This window comes from Anabrus simplex, chromosome 2, assembly GCF_040414725.1.
Source record: "Anabrus simplex isolate iqAnaSimp1 chromosome 2, ASM4041472v1, whole genome shotgun sequence".
Lineage (NCBI taxonomy): Eukaryota > Metazoa > Arthropoda > Insecta > Orthoptera > Tettigoniidae > Anabrus > Anabrus simplex.
In genome coordinates this window covers 336,208,990-336,223,923 of record NC_090266.1, presented here as the reverse complement: position 1 = coordinate 336,223,923, position 14,934 = coordinate 336,208,990, and the positions used below count along the sequence as shown (strand labels likewise).

The 14,934-nt window shown below is 40.4% G+C and overlaps 1 protein-coding gene across 4 annotated transcripts in view; it reads right to left on the bottom strand.

The window, feature by feature from the left end:
- Positions 1-14,934, bottom strand: part of LOC136864120 (oxysterol-binding protein-related protein 11) — a 353,345-nt gene that overhangs the window by 279,275 nt on the left and 59,136 nt on the right. The window lies entirely within an intron of this gene.

Here is a 14,934-nt window from a genome sequence, read left to right as displayed (position 1 = left end):
TTAGACTCATTAAAATATGCACCATCTCAAATGTAAAATAATCAAGAGCATCAGGAAGGAACTACAAATGATGTAATGACTGGCTCGCTACAAACAAGTCTACATTCAACAGATCGATAGCAAGCATCAGCCCTTCAACTTATGTAACGAAAAACACAGTTAGCATACAGCAACTTAAAACTGGAAATATAGAACAGTAGTAATTGGAAAATATGTGTCAGGTCAGGATCATCCTGCTACCGTATGTGACAGTAGACGGTACTATCAACGACTGTCTGGCTGAGGGCCAAGCGGCCATTACCAAACCTGATACCGAAAGGGGCCAACAACGGCTACGGGTCGAGGAGCCCTCCCTGTGGAGGCCAGGTAAAGCCTTTGTTTAGGAAATGACACATAAATTCACCAGAAAGGAGAATATGGTCAAAGGTATAGATGGCAGAAGAGGAACCCAGTCCCAACAGCAGATAAAACTGAAGAACTTTATCCTTTCAGTAACATCTGTACTTCAGTGAAGCGGTAGCAAAAGGTGTCTGAACTCCTGACAAGCGGCCTAAAGTTACACCTGGCAGTAGGTGTAAAATGCCTCTGGGAGTGGCAACCCTACTGTAATAATAATAGCCTATATATGATATATGATACTTCCTAACTTGCCTCGGAAAAGGTTAGGGCATACCCAGTCGCAAGCGATGCACAATTCCTTGGGCACTGGGGGAATTGTGAAAAATGGGCGACCAGTAGCCAACATTATGAAGGTGGGGTAATCAACCCTATAACCCCGACAGGAAAGGAAGCAATCAGCTGGCATCAGTGACAGGATAATGAAAATTAGGACCAGTAGCCAACATTATGAGGGTGGGGTAATCAACCCTATAACCCCGACAGGAAAGGAAGCAATCAGCTGGCATCAGTGACAGGATAATGAAAATTAGACTGAGAATTAAGAATGAAGGGAGGGAATTCATACCAGTTATGCACCACAAACAGGGAACAGAGATGAGGATATTGAGACATTCCTGGAGAAACTAGAAAAGGAGATAACTGATGTGGAAGCGATTATCATGGAAGACTTAAATGCACAGGTGGGAAACCGAAAGACAATGGAAGGAAGAAGAAATCGGACCATATGGATATGGGAAAAGGAATTAAGAAGTAGAGAAACTTGTTCAGTTTTGTAAGAGGAATGAAATGATTGTGGGCAACACATGGTTTCGGAATAAAAACAGCAGGAAAATTATCACCACAAAATCAAACGGGGATCCAGGAGTTGGTTAATAATGAATAAGAAAATAGGGCAGACAGTAAGCTACTAGGACCAGAATAGTGAAAGGCACCAAACCAATACCCATCACAATAGTCCAAGTCTACCGTATATGCCTATTAATTTAGCAGGTGATGATAAAATTGAAAGAAGACTAATCATCAAGGTTGCAGTTCAACATCCAGAACTATATTTATTTTAGAATATCTGAAGAGCTAAGAGATTTAATACAATATCTAAAAGGTGACGAGAATCTAATTTGTGATGGCACACTGGAATGCAGTAGTAGACAAAGGAAGAGAAGGTGATACAGTAGGAGAATTTGGACTGGGACAAAGAAGTGAAAGAGGAAGTCGGCTAGTTGAATTCTATACTGATCATAGTTTAGTCCACCGAGCTCGATAGCTGCAGTCGCTTATGTGCGGACAGTATTCGGGAATAGTGGGTTCGAACCCCACTGTCGGCAGCCCTGAAGATGGTTTACCGTGGTTTCCCATTTCCACACCAGGCAAATGCTGGGGCTGTACCTTAATTAAGGCCATGGCCACTTCCTTCCCACTCCTAGCCCTTTCCTGTCCCATCGTCGCCATAAGACCTATCTGTGTCGGTGCGACGTAAAGCCAATAGCAAAAAGCATAGTTTAGTCCTTGCTAATACTTGGTTCAAACACCACAAACGACGGCTGTATACATGGACAGGACCTGGAGTCACTGGACGGTATCAAATAGACTTATGATAACGCAGACATCCATAATACTAATAATAATAATGATAATAATAATAATGTTAATAACTGCGTCCCACTAACTACTTTCACATGAGCTGATGACCTTAGATGTTGGGCCCCTTTAAACAACAAGCATCATCATCATCATCATCATCATCATCATCACTTTTACAGTTTTCGGAGACACCAAGGTGCCGGAATTTAGTCCTGGAGGAGTTCCTTTACGCACCAGTAAATCTACTGACACAAGTCTGACGTATTTGAGCACTTTCAAATACCACCAGACTGAGCCAGAATTGAACCTACCAAGTTGGTGTCAGAAGGCCAGCGCCACAACCCTCCGAGCCACTCAGCCCAGCATAGAGATTCAGAAACCAGATGTTGGATTGCAAGACTTTCCCAGGAGCAGACGTGGACCCTGACCACAACTTGTTGGTCATGAAATGCTGTCTGAAGTTGAAGAAATTAAAGAAAGGAAGGAATGCAAGGAAATGAGATCTAGACAAGTTGAAAGAAAAGAGTGTGAGGGATTGTTTCTAGAACATGTTGCAAAAGGATTAAATGAAAAAATAAGGAAACACAATAGAAAAAGAATAGATATTTGTGATCGATCAATCAATCAATCAATCAATCAATCAATCAATCAATCAAATCACTACTGATCTGCATTTAGGGCAATCGCCCAGGCGGCAGATTCCCTATCTGTTGTCCTCGCCTTTTCCAAAATGATTGCAAAGAAATTGGAAATTTATTGAACATCTCCGTTGGTAAGTTATTCCAATTCCTAACTCCCCTTCCTATAAAATAATATTTGCCCCAACTTGTCCTCTTGAATTCCAGCTTTATCTTCATACTGTAATCTTTCCAACTTTTAAAGACACCACTCAAACTTATTAGTCTACTGATGTCATTCCACGCCATCTCCTCATTGACAGCACAGAACATACCACTTAGTCGAGCAGCTCGTCTCCTTTCTCCCTAGTCTTCCCAGCCCAAACTTTGCAACATTTTTGTAACGCTACTCTTTTGTTGGAAATCCCCCAGAACAAATCGAGCTGCTTTTCTTTGGATTTTGTCCAGTTCTTGAATCAATTAATCCTGGTAAGGTTCCCTTACACTAGAACCATACTCTCGTTGGGGTCTTCTTTACATCTTTACTACAACCACTAAATACCATCATAACTACGTGCAGAGATCTGTACCCTTCATTTACAGTCATATTTATGTGATTGCCCCAACATTCCTTATATTTACACTTTTACAGCTAGGAGAAAGGAAAACTACAGTACTGTAGGTGTATGAATATTAAGAGCTCATATTGAAAACCACTTCTAGGGAAGGAAGACAAGGCAGAAAGATGGCAGGAACACATCTGACAAGGTAAAGACGTAGATGATATGGTTCTGGAACAAGAAGAGGCTCTTAATGTTCATGAAATGGAAGACCCAATTTTGAGGTCACAGACCTAAATAAGAACAACACATCTGCAATTGATGACAATCACTCTGAATGACTGCCTTAAGAGAAATCAGCATGGCAAGGTTATTCAATTTACGGAGTAAGTTGTATGATACAGGAAAAGTGCGATCTGTCTTTTGGCAGAATGTTTTTATACCTGATGCACATCTGATTTTTAAATGTATTTATAACAAAATACAACCAATGTTAAATACACAAACATTCAATTTATTAAAGAATATACATGCTTGCTCTCATGTTTATTTCTACCATTCTACTTTTTTTTTTACTCCCTGCCTCCTTGATCACGCGAAATGATCAGTTCTACGAGTTTCTATATTTTTCTTCATAGGGGCAAGACACTAAATACCTATTCACAAGAAAGTAGGTGCTGACAAGTGTGGAAACTACCGCACCTATACAATCTCACACCTGAAAAATGTTAACACTTATTAATTACAGAAGAATGGAAAGACAAGTTGAAACTGAGTTAGGAGAAGATCAATTTGGCTTCAGAAGAAATGTAGGAACACATCAAGCTGTCCTGACTTTACATCTGATCTTAGAGGACTGAATTAAGAAGGACAAGCTCATGTAAATGGCATTCGTAGGTCTACATGGAGACGAATACAATCACCGATAAATATTTGATATGATTCCAAACCAAAACCAAAACACACGGGGCAACAGCTCCAAAGGGGCTTAGCCTACCAAACGACCGCTGCTCAGCCTGAAGGCCTGCAGATTACGAGATGCTGTGTGGTCAGCACGATGGATTATCTAGGAATTATAGGCTGTTATTCTATTCTAGGAATTAGAAAGATGTTTTTTAAGACTTTCATCTTAAGTGTGGCATTGTATGGAAGTGAAACATGGATGATAATTAGCTCAGAAAGAAAGGGAATAGAAGCTATCATAACCTATGATAGAAAAGGCATTCGAGAATGTTGATTGGATCAAGCTATTTGAGATTCAAATCTGTATAAAAATAAATCTGCAGTGATAAGAATCGAGGAATTTGAAAAAGCAGCAGCAATCCAGAAAGGAGTAAGGCAAGGTTGCAGTTTGTCCACCCTCCTTCTCCATGTTTATATAGAACAGGAAGGAAAAGAGAAATTTGGAAAGGGAATCACAGTCCAAGGAAAGGAAATCAGAATCCTGAGATTTGCCAATGATATTATTTTATCTGAGACTGCAGAAGATCTGGAGAAATTGCAGAATGGTATGGACAGAGTCTTGGGAAAAGAGTACAGGATGAAAATAAATAAGTCCAAAACAGAAGTACTGGAGTGCAGTCAAACAAAATCAGATGATGCAGGAAATATTAGATTAGGAAATGAAGTCTTAAAGGAAGCAGATGAATATTTTTACTTGGGTAGTGAAGTAACTAACGACAGCAGAAGTAAGGGGGACATAAAATACAGACTAGCATAAGCAAGGGAGGTCTTTCTTTTTGCTCAGTTTGAACATTAATATAAGAATTAGATGTTTTTGAAGACTTTCATCCGGAGTGTGGCATTGTATGAAAGTGAAACGTGCATGATAATTACCTCAGAAAGAAAGGGCATAGAAGCTTATGAAATGTGGAGTTACAGACGAATCCTGAAGGTGAGATGGATAGATCAAATCATGAATGAAGAGATACAGAATCGAATTAGTGACAGATCGATTTGGTTAAATTTGACCAGATCGTCGCCATAAGACCTATCTGTGTCGGTGCGACGTAAAGCCCCTAGCATAAAAAAAAAAAATTTGACCAGAAGAGATAGAAAGATAGTTGTTCAGTTGGTTTTTGAGGAAGTGTAGGCAGTAAGAACGGTAGAGGTAGACCAAGGTATGAAAATGAAAAGCAGATTAGAGCAGATGTAGGATGTGGCAGTTACATAGATATGAAAAGATTAGCTCAGGACAGGGTGGACTGGAGCGCTGCATCAAACCAATCTATGGACTGAAGACTCAAACAACGTGATTTTATGCTACCGAGTCATATCAGAATGCCGACCCCACAGTGTAGGGGTAGCGTGCCGTTACCCACAGGTCCCAGGTTCAATTTCCAACCAGGTAAGAGATTTTTACCTGGATCTGAGGGCTATATGATTATAATTGAGGAGCGATCTGGCGGTGAGATGGCGGCCCCAGTCTTGAGATCCAAGAATAACGGCCGTGAGAATCCACTGTCCTGACCACACGAAATCTCGTAATCTGCAGGCCTTCAGGCTGAGCAGCGGTCGTTTGGTAGGCCAAGCCCCTTTGAGGCTGTTGCCCCGTATGTTTTGGTTTGGAATCATATCAGATATTTATCGGTGATTGTATTCATCTCCATATAGACACAGGTACCAATAACTAAGCAAAAGAGATAATTAACAATTTATCATAGTACTGTAGGCCTACTTGCATTGGCAGCGGGCATACACTTTTATCGTGGGATTGTTTTCAATTAACAATACTCCATTACAAGGAATAACGAGGTTGTATATGTTCACAATTACAGGGTTTGAAGTCTCCACCTAATCAATACTTGTTATAATTAGATGTGTATGTATTTAAATTTAAAAATACATTACAATCGCAAGACTAGTTTTGATACCGCTGCGGATCATCTTCAGTTGTTGAACATATCATTAACATCAATTGTCAAAATACATTGATTTAAAACATTACTTTATCTAAGAGTTATGTGTAGTTCTAAATCCTAATAGTAAAAAGTAACAATAACAGTTTAAAATAATGTATTTCATGTGTAAAATTTCTGCTTGAGGTTCACTTGCACAGTCTTATATTCTAATAATGATACTGCACTGGATGTTGTAAAACTTGATGTTGAGCAAATAGGTAGGAGCTTTATCACTTGTTACTCGAAACATGTTAATGCCATCCAACACAACCGTTTCTCCCTCATAGGGCAACACATGCTCGATTCTAAACATAATTTTTACGATATGGAAGGTGACATGAAAATTCTCAAAATAATATACAAAGGTACCTTGCTCAACATCACTGAAGAATACTACGTATATCTGGATCTATACACCAACCCTAACCATAATCTTAATGAAATAATAGAAAAAAACTAATAATTTTTTATAATGCCACTACTCCCTTAATCAAAAATCACTATTTGAAAGATATGATTAAACAACAACGAAGACAGATACTCAGAACCCTTCAGGACACACCCCCTCCCATCCTCTTTACCCCTCCTACCATCACCTCCCTTACTCAGCACTCGTCGAACGAACAGCAATACACAGAGCACCTCCAACAGGGCCAAAGGCAACCAGCCCGCGAAGCGGGAGAGTAAGTCATGTAAATAACCCATATTTTTCACAATTTAACAGACAATTTCTAACACCACTTTTTATTCTTTCATTTTTGACATCCTATATTACTACACAGCCCGATACCAACAGCTCCCAATCAATCCAATCAAGTTACCTGAATTAAGGGATGCTCTCTCCTAATCAAAGCCACATAAACAATAGTACATAAGAGAGAATACATCACTAAGACAGCAGACTCAAGTTTTATGGCAACGTACATCTCTTTTTGAAGTGGTGCAAACATCTTAACCCCAGTTTTCGTAATTGTGATGACAACAGTACTCATTTACCAATTTTAATTACCGTATGTATCTTTATTACAGACTCTGGTTTAAGTATTTGATCAATATGTGCACATTCTACTGGCACAAACAAAATGTTTATATAATCCTTCTCACCAAATGGTGACATAAAAACTATTAGCATTAGAACATAAGACTATGCATGTGAACTTCAAGTTAAACAACATCCAGCGCAACTTCTTCTTCTTCTTCTTCTTCTTCTTCTTCTTCTTCTTCTTCTTCTTCTATGGCTCTACAGTTCATTGTGAACCTTGGCCTCTTCAACAATCTTCTGCCATTTATCTCGATCCAACGCTAAAATTTTCCAATTCCTACAGCCCATTTCTCAAAGATCTTCAGTAACTCCATCCATCCATCCATCCATCCATCTGGTTCTCGGTAGACGTCGTCCTCTCTGTCCCCCTGGATTTCCATTCAATATCTTTTTAGGTACTTCCGTATCACTCATCCATGCTACATGCTTGGCCCACTTCAATCTGGCTTATTTCACTATTCTTCTAATAGGTGGGTCTTTATAAATGCTGTACAGTTCATGATTGTACCTCCTCCTCCATGTTCCTCTTTCACAGACCGGGCCGATGATTCTTCAAAGTATCTTTCTTTCGAAGGCATCCAGCATTCCAGTATTTTTTGCTGTTAATGGCCAAGTTTCCGAGGCATATGTAAGCACAGGTCTTATAAGTGTTTTATAGATGGTTAATTTAGTGGTATGGGTCAAGAGCCTTGAGGAGAGAAGCCTAGTTAGAGCAAAATAGGCTCTGTTGGCTGCTATTAATCTCTGTTTATGTAGGTGGTTTGAAAAGTTCTCGAAATGTACTAGAATTAAGTATCTTACCTCGGTGGAACTGCTTTTATTTTTCAACATAGTCTCCCTGTAGACTAATGCATTTGGTCCAGCGGTGTTCCAATGCCTTGATCCCATCTCGAAAATGAGATTCCTCCAGGCCTGCAAAATACCTCTCCAATTCGGCTGTCAGTTCTTCCCTTGTAGAAAATCTCCGTCCACCGAGGAAAATTTTCAGCTCGGGGAATAGATGAAAGTCTGATGGTGTCAAATCAGGTGAATAAGGTGGATGTGGAAACAATTCGTACCCCAGTTCATGAAGTTTTGCCATGGCAATAACACTTGTGTGCGGTGGAGCACTGTCCTGATGAAAGATGATATTTTCCTTGCCAAACCACGCCTTGTTTCGCGTATCTTTTCCTGTAGTTGGTCTAGGAGGTTTGCATAGTATATGCCCTGTAATTGTTTGGCCAGTAGGAAGATAATCTATCAGCAGAATGCCTTTTGCATCCCAGAAAACTGAGGCCATAACCTTTCCGGCCGAACGCACTGCCTTTGCTTTCTTTGGTGGTGGTGAATCAGCATGTTTCCACTGCTTTGACTGCTGTTATGTCTCTGGGGTATAGTAGTGGACCCAAGTTTCATCTGTTGTCACAAACCGGCGCAAAAAATCTTGTTGGTTGCACTGAAAACGGGCCAGACTTTTTTCGGACATTTCCAATCTGGTGCGTTTGTTGTCCAATGTCAAGAGCCGCGGCACCCATCTTGCGGATATTTTTTCATACCCAATTCTTCGGAAAAATATAATATACCCATACAGAAGACATCCCTACAGCTTCAGCAATCTCCCGCACTTTCAGTCGACGATCCTCCATGACCATTTTATGCACTTTTGCGATAAATTCTGGGGTTGTAACACTTTTTGTCCATCCACTACGCGGATCACCATCCAAGCTCTCCCGACCAAATTTAAACTCGCTGGTCCACTTGGAAACAGTTGAAAATGAAAGAGAGAGTCCCCCAGTGTGTTCTGAAAGTCGGCATGAATTTCCTTTGCTTTCATACCTTTCTTTACAAAGTATTTCATCACTGCTCCAATCTCAGTTTTTTCTACTGTCACAAATCACTACGCGGGAACAACAACAAAGAGTCGTAACTACCACACTCCTGCAGCTAGAGCACTGACGCGCCATGTGTTCACTCACAAAGGATGTGTGATTATTGCGCGGGAACCTCGTTGCTCTAGCACTGACATCTAGTGGTGATTCCGAGAACTTTTCAAGCCATCCTCGTAATTTCATGAGAGGTATCATTTGAGTAGGTGACTGTCGATCCCAGATATTTAAACTGCTCAACTCTCTCAAACGTGTAATTGCCCACGGTTATTGAGGGTGGCATGTTCTCCTTACGTGCTTTCCCAGCAGCCATATATTTAGTTTTCTGTTGGATGATGTTCAGTCCCATTTTCCTACTGGCCTGTTCAAGGGCAATGAATGTCTCTTCCATTGTCTTTTGAGTTCTTGCCACTATATCTACATCATCGGCATAAGCAAGTATCTGCACTGATCTATAGAAAATTGTTCCCCTATTCAGGAGGTTTGCATCTCTCATCACCTTCTACAAGGAAACAAAAAGGAGACATGCCAGCGCGTCTCCCTGCCGTACCCCATTTTGAATATTTAATGTCTCAGACATCATTCCTCCCATTCTTATACTACTTCATGTCCCACTCATTGTCATTCTCACCAGCCTTACCAATTTTCCAGGAATTCCCAGTTCAATCATAGCATGGTACAATTGCTCTCTGTCTATACTGTCATATGCTCATTTGTAGTCAATGAAGAGATGATGCGTGCCAATCCCAAATTCGATTGTCTTCTCTAAAATTTGTCTTAAGGTGAAAATTTGATCTATAGTGGACTTTCCTGGGATAAATAGAATGTTGGAGAATACTTTATATCCCAAGTTAAGTAGCGTAATTCCTCTATAACTATCACACTCAAGCTGATCCCCTTTCTTATATATAGGACATATAATTCCTTCTTCCCATTGCTGAGGCATTTTCTCCTCATTCCATACTGAAGTAGCTATTTTTAGGAAAGTCCGTTCCAATTCATTGCCACCTTGCTTGAGCAGTTCCGCTGGAATATAATCTGTTCCTGTTGCCTTGTTATTCTTCAATTTCTTCATGGCAGTTATCACCTCTTCTAAAGTTGGTGAATCTATATTTTCGTCAGGGTCATTTTCTCCCTGTGCATCAATTGAGTGCCTTGTTATCATTCTGAAATTCAGGAGTCTATCAAAGTGTCGCCTCCATCTTTCACATATCTCTTTTCCCTCGCTAACAATTTTTCCTGTTTCATCCTTTATCAGGCTAGTTTTGCCACAGAAGGGTTTCCGTGCAGCATTTACCTCTCTGTAAAATTTCCTCGCCTCATTTTGATTTCTCAGAAGCTCCATTTTTTCGATATTTCCCTTCATCCACTCTCTCTTTTTCCTCTGATGGATCTTCTTTTCAATCCTCCGTTTTTCTTTATAGACTTCCTTCATTCTTCTTGTACAACTTGATTGTAATGTCCTTCTGTATGCCATGTTCTTCTCTTCTGATGCAATTTCACACTCAATGTCAAACCAAGGAGATCTTTTATATCTTGTTTCAATTCCCAGTGTTTCATTTGCTGACATCTCCACTGCATTTTTAATCATTTCCCACTGATACTCAATGTCGTTGCATTTTTCAGTATTTTCAAGGATCTTTATTACCCTCTCCTAATATTGCTTTTTAAGTTCAGATGATTCTAGAGCTGTTATATTGTATTTTGGTATGTTGGTTCGGGTTCCTTTGAATGCAGGGGAGATCCTAGCCCTAATTCGCGCACGTACCAGGAAGTGGTCTGAGTCTATATTTGAGTATCGGAGACTCCTCACATCCAAGAGATCTAACTTGTGCCTTGGATCTATCAACACATGATCAATCCGGTTAACTATGTTTCCATCCGGCGATATCCACGTTCCTTTATGTATATCTTTGTGTGGGAACAATGAGGAGCCCACAACCATATTTCTAGATGCTGCAAATAATATAAGTCTCGTTCCATTATCATTACTTACAGTATGTTTGCTGTGGGGACCAATTGTTGGCTTATATATCTGTTCCCTTCCCACCTGAGCATTTAGATCACCAGCAACTATTTTAATGTCATGGCCTGCGCAACCATCATATGTTCTTTCCAGAAGTTCATAGAACAATTCTTTCTCTTCTTCCTCAGATTCTTCTGTTGGTGCATGGGCATTAATTATAGAGTAATTAAAGAATTTACCCTTTATCCCGAGTACTGACATTCTTGGACTAATAGGTGTAAACCCAATTACAACGTTCTTTAGCTGGTGGTGTACCACAAATCCTGTGCCAAACTCGTGCTTCTCCTCGCTACAGTCATAGAATATACTAGCTTCTCGCTTTTCTGGAATTCCACTTCTGGTACACCTTACTTCAAGTAGAACTATGATACTGTACTTCAGCTGCATTATTTGGTTCAGCAGCACCTTCAGGGCTCCAGCGATACAAGGATCTCACATTCCAGAATAGAAATCTGACTTACGCTTTATTTGACTTTTCTTTCATGCACTGATGGTCGATTATCATTGTCCTTTTCCACGCCAAGTTTGTCTCCATTGATCAGTCCAACTTTCTTTCGTTGAAGTTTCGCAACTTGACCTGTAAAAACAGAGCGGGGTGTCAGCCCTACGTCCAACCTCTTCCGGAGGACGGGTAATTTTTAATCAGGGTTTTCTTCCCTTAGCCTTTGGGGAACCAACCCCACATACTACAAGGCAGCAGTATCTTCACCATAGCCCCGTTAGCCGCCACTTTTCACGGTTCTGCTGGGCCTTCACAGCTACCAAAGTGGTCACGGGGCACACGCAGTCCCCACTGTACATCACCCCACCAGGCAATCCCTTACTTTATGACGTTGCCCATCTCCCAGGACGTGGACAAGGGGTTGGACTTAGGGAGACCCAGTCCAACATCATTATTAGAATATAAGACTGTGCAAGACATATACAAATGTAAAAGATCCACCAATTCAATACACTATTTAATCACATAAAATGTATCACCTGATAGCAAATATTAGTACATGTTTTGTCCACTTAGTGGACATCTTCATCTACATACCGTAAGTACTAAACCATTTTTACATTTCAATTATTAAAAGAGAATAATGGAATTAAAATCTGTAGAGAAACTAATGCATGGCCCATTAAAATGTGGAGTGAAACACCTAATTAAAATATATGAATAGTAAGTACATCACACATATTATGTGGCAAGCTAATCACATGAAAGTCTTCAAATTGTTTGTTGATATGTTGATACACACGGTCTTGATGTCTACATATGAGTGATGTTTTACGACTTGACAGATGTACTTTCATTTCATATATTTTAATTTGGTGTTTTGTTCCACATTTTAATGGGCCATGCATTAGTTTCTCTACAGATTTTAATTCCATTGTTCTCTTTTAATAACTCAAATGTAATAATAGTTTAGTACTTATGGTATGTAGCTGAAGATGTCCACTACGTGGACAAAACTTGTACCAATATTTGCTATCAGGTGGTATTTTTATGTGATTAAATAGTGTATTAAATTGGTGGATCTTATTCATTTGTTTAGTGACATCAATATGGAGCCAAGATGAGACTTTTAGTATGTAACACACTGCACAAGTGAACCTCAAGCAAAACGTTTAAACATGAAATTCACTATTTTAATCAGGTGTTACATTTTACAATCAGGATTTAGAACTACATATAAATCTTAAGATAAAGTAATGTTCCTCCTCTGCAAACCATGTGACCTTGCCGCGGTGGGGAGGCTTGCGTGTCTCAATGATGCAGATAGCCGAGCCGCAGGTGCAACCATATCGGATGGGTATCTGTTGAGAGACCAGACTAACGAATGGTTCATCGAAAGGGGGTAGCAGCCTTTCGGTAGTTGCAAGGGCGGCAGTCTAGATGATTGACTGATACGGCCTTGTAATAATACTCAACATGACTTAGCTGTGTTGATACTGCTACACGGCTGAAAGCAACGGGAAACTACAGCCGTAACTACCTCCCGAGGACATGCAGCTCTCTCTGTATGAATGATGTACTGATGATGGCTTCCTCTTGGGTAAAATATTCCGGAGGTAAACTAGTCCCCCATTCGGATCTCCGGGTGGGGACTACACGAGAGGGGGCGATCATCAGGAAGATGGATAATGACATTCTGCGAGTCGGAGCGTGGAATGTTAGAAGTTTGAATCGTTGTGGTAGGTTAGAGAATCTGAAAAGGGAGATGGATAGGCTAAAGTTAGATGTAGTTGGTGTAAGTGAAGTACGTTGGCAGGAAGAACAGGATTTTTGGTCAGGCGACTACCGAATTATCAACACGAAATCAAACAAGGGAAATGCAGGAGTTGGTTTAATAATGAATAAGAAAATAGGGCAGCGGGTAAGCTACTACAACCAGCATAGTGAAAGAATTATTGTCGTCAAGATAGACACCAAACCAATGCCCACCACAATAGTGCAGGTCTATATGCCTACTAGTTCAGCGGATTATGAAGAAATTGAAAGAATATATGAGGAGATAGAAGATTTAATACAATATGTAAAAGGTGATGAGAATCTAATTGTGATGGGAGACTGGAATGCAGTGGTAGGCCAAGGAAGAGAAGGTTGTACAGTAGGAGAATTTGGATTGGGGCAAAGGAATGAAAGAGGAAGTCGGCTGGTTGAATTCTGCACTGATCATAACTTAGTCCTTTTTTTTTGCTACGGGCTTTACGTCACACCGACACAGATAGGTCTTATGGCGACGATGGGATAGGAAAGGCCTAGGAGTTGGAAGGAAGCGGCCGTGGCCTTAATTAAGGTACAGCCCCAGCATTAACTTAGTCCTTGCCAATACTTGGTACAAACACCACAAACGACGACTGTATACGTGGACGAGACCTGGAGACACTGGAAGGTATCAAATAGACTTCATTATGATTAGGCAGAGATTCAGAAACCAGGTGTTGGATTGCAAAGCTTTCCCAGGAGCAGACGTGGACTCTGACCACAACTTGTTGGTCATGAAATGCCATCTCAAGTTGAAGAAATTGAAGAAAGGAAAGAATGCAAAAAGATGGGATCTAGACATGTTGAAAGAAAGAAAAGAGTGTGAGGGATTGTTTCAAGGAACATGTTGCACAAGGACTAAATGAAAAGGCTGAAGGAAACACTATAGAGGAAGAGTGGGGAGTCATGAAAAATGAAGTCAGTAGGGCGGCTGAAGAAATGTTAGGAAGGAAGAAAAGATCAACTAAGAATCAGTGGATAACTCAAGAGATACTAGACCTGATTGATGAACGACGAAAATACAAGAATGCTAGAAATGAAGAGGGCAGAAAAGAATACAGGCGATTAAAGAATGAAGTGGATAGAAAGTGCAAGGTAGCTAAGGAAGACTGGCTGACGGAGAAGTGCAAGGATGTCGAAGGCTGAATGGTCCTGGGAAAGGTAGATGCTGCATACAGGAAAATCAAGGAAACCTTTGGAGAAAGGAAATCTAGGTGCATGAATATTAAGAGCTCAGATGGAAAGCCACTTCTAGGGAAAGAAGACAAAGCAGAAAGATGGCAGGAGCATATCCAACAGTTGTATGAAGGTAAAGATGTAGATAATTTCGTTCTGGAACATGAAGAGGCTGTTGATGCTGATGAAATGGGAGACCCAATTTTGAGGTCAGAGTTTGACAGAGCTGTGAGTGACCTCAATAGGAACAAGGCACCTGGAATTGATGACATTCCCTCTGAATTACTGACTGCCTTAGGAGAAAGCAGCATGGCAAGGTTATTTCATTTAGTGTGCAAGATGTATGAGACAAGAGAAGTCCCATCCGATTTTCGGCAGAATATTGTTATACCTATTCCCAAGAAAGCCGGTGCTGACAGGTGTGAAAACTACCGCACCATTAGTTTAGTATCTCATGCCTGCAAAATTTTAACACGTATTATTTACAGAAGAATGGAAAAACAAGTTGAAGCTG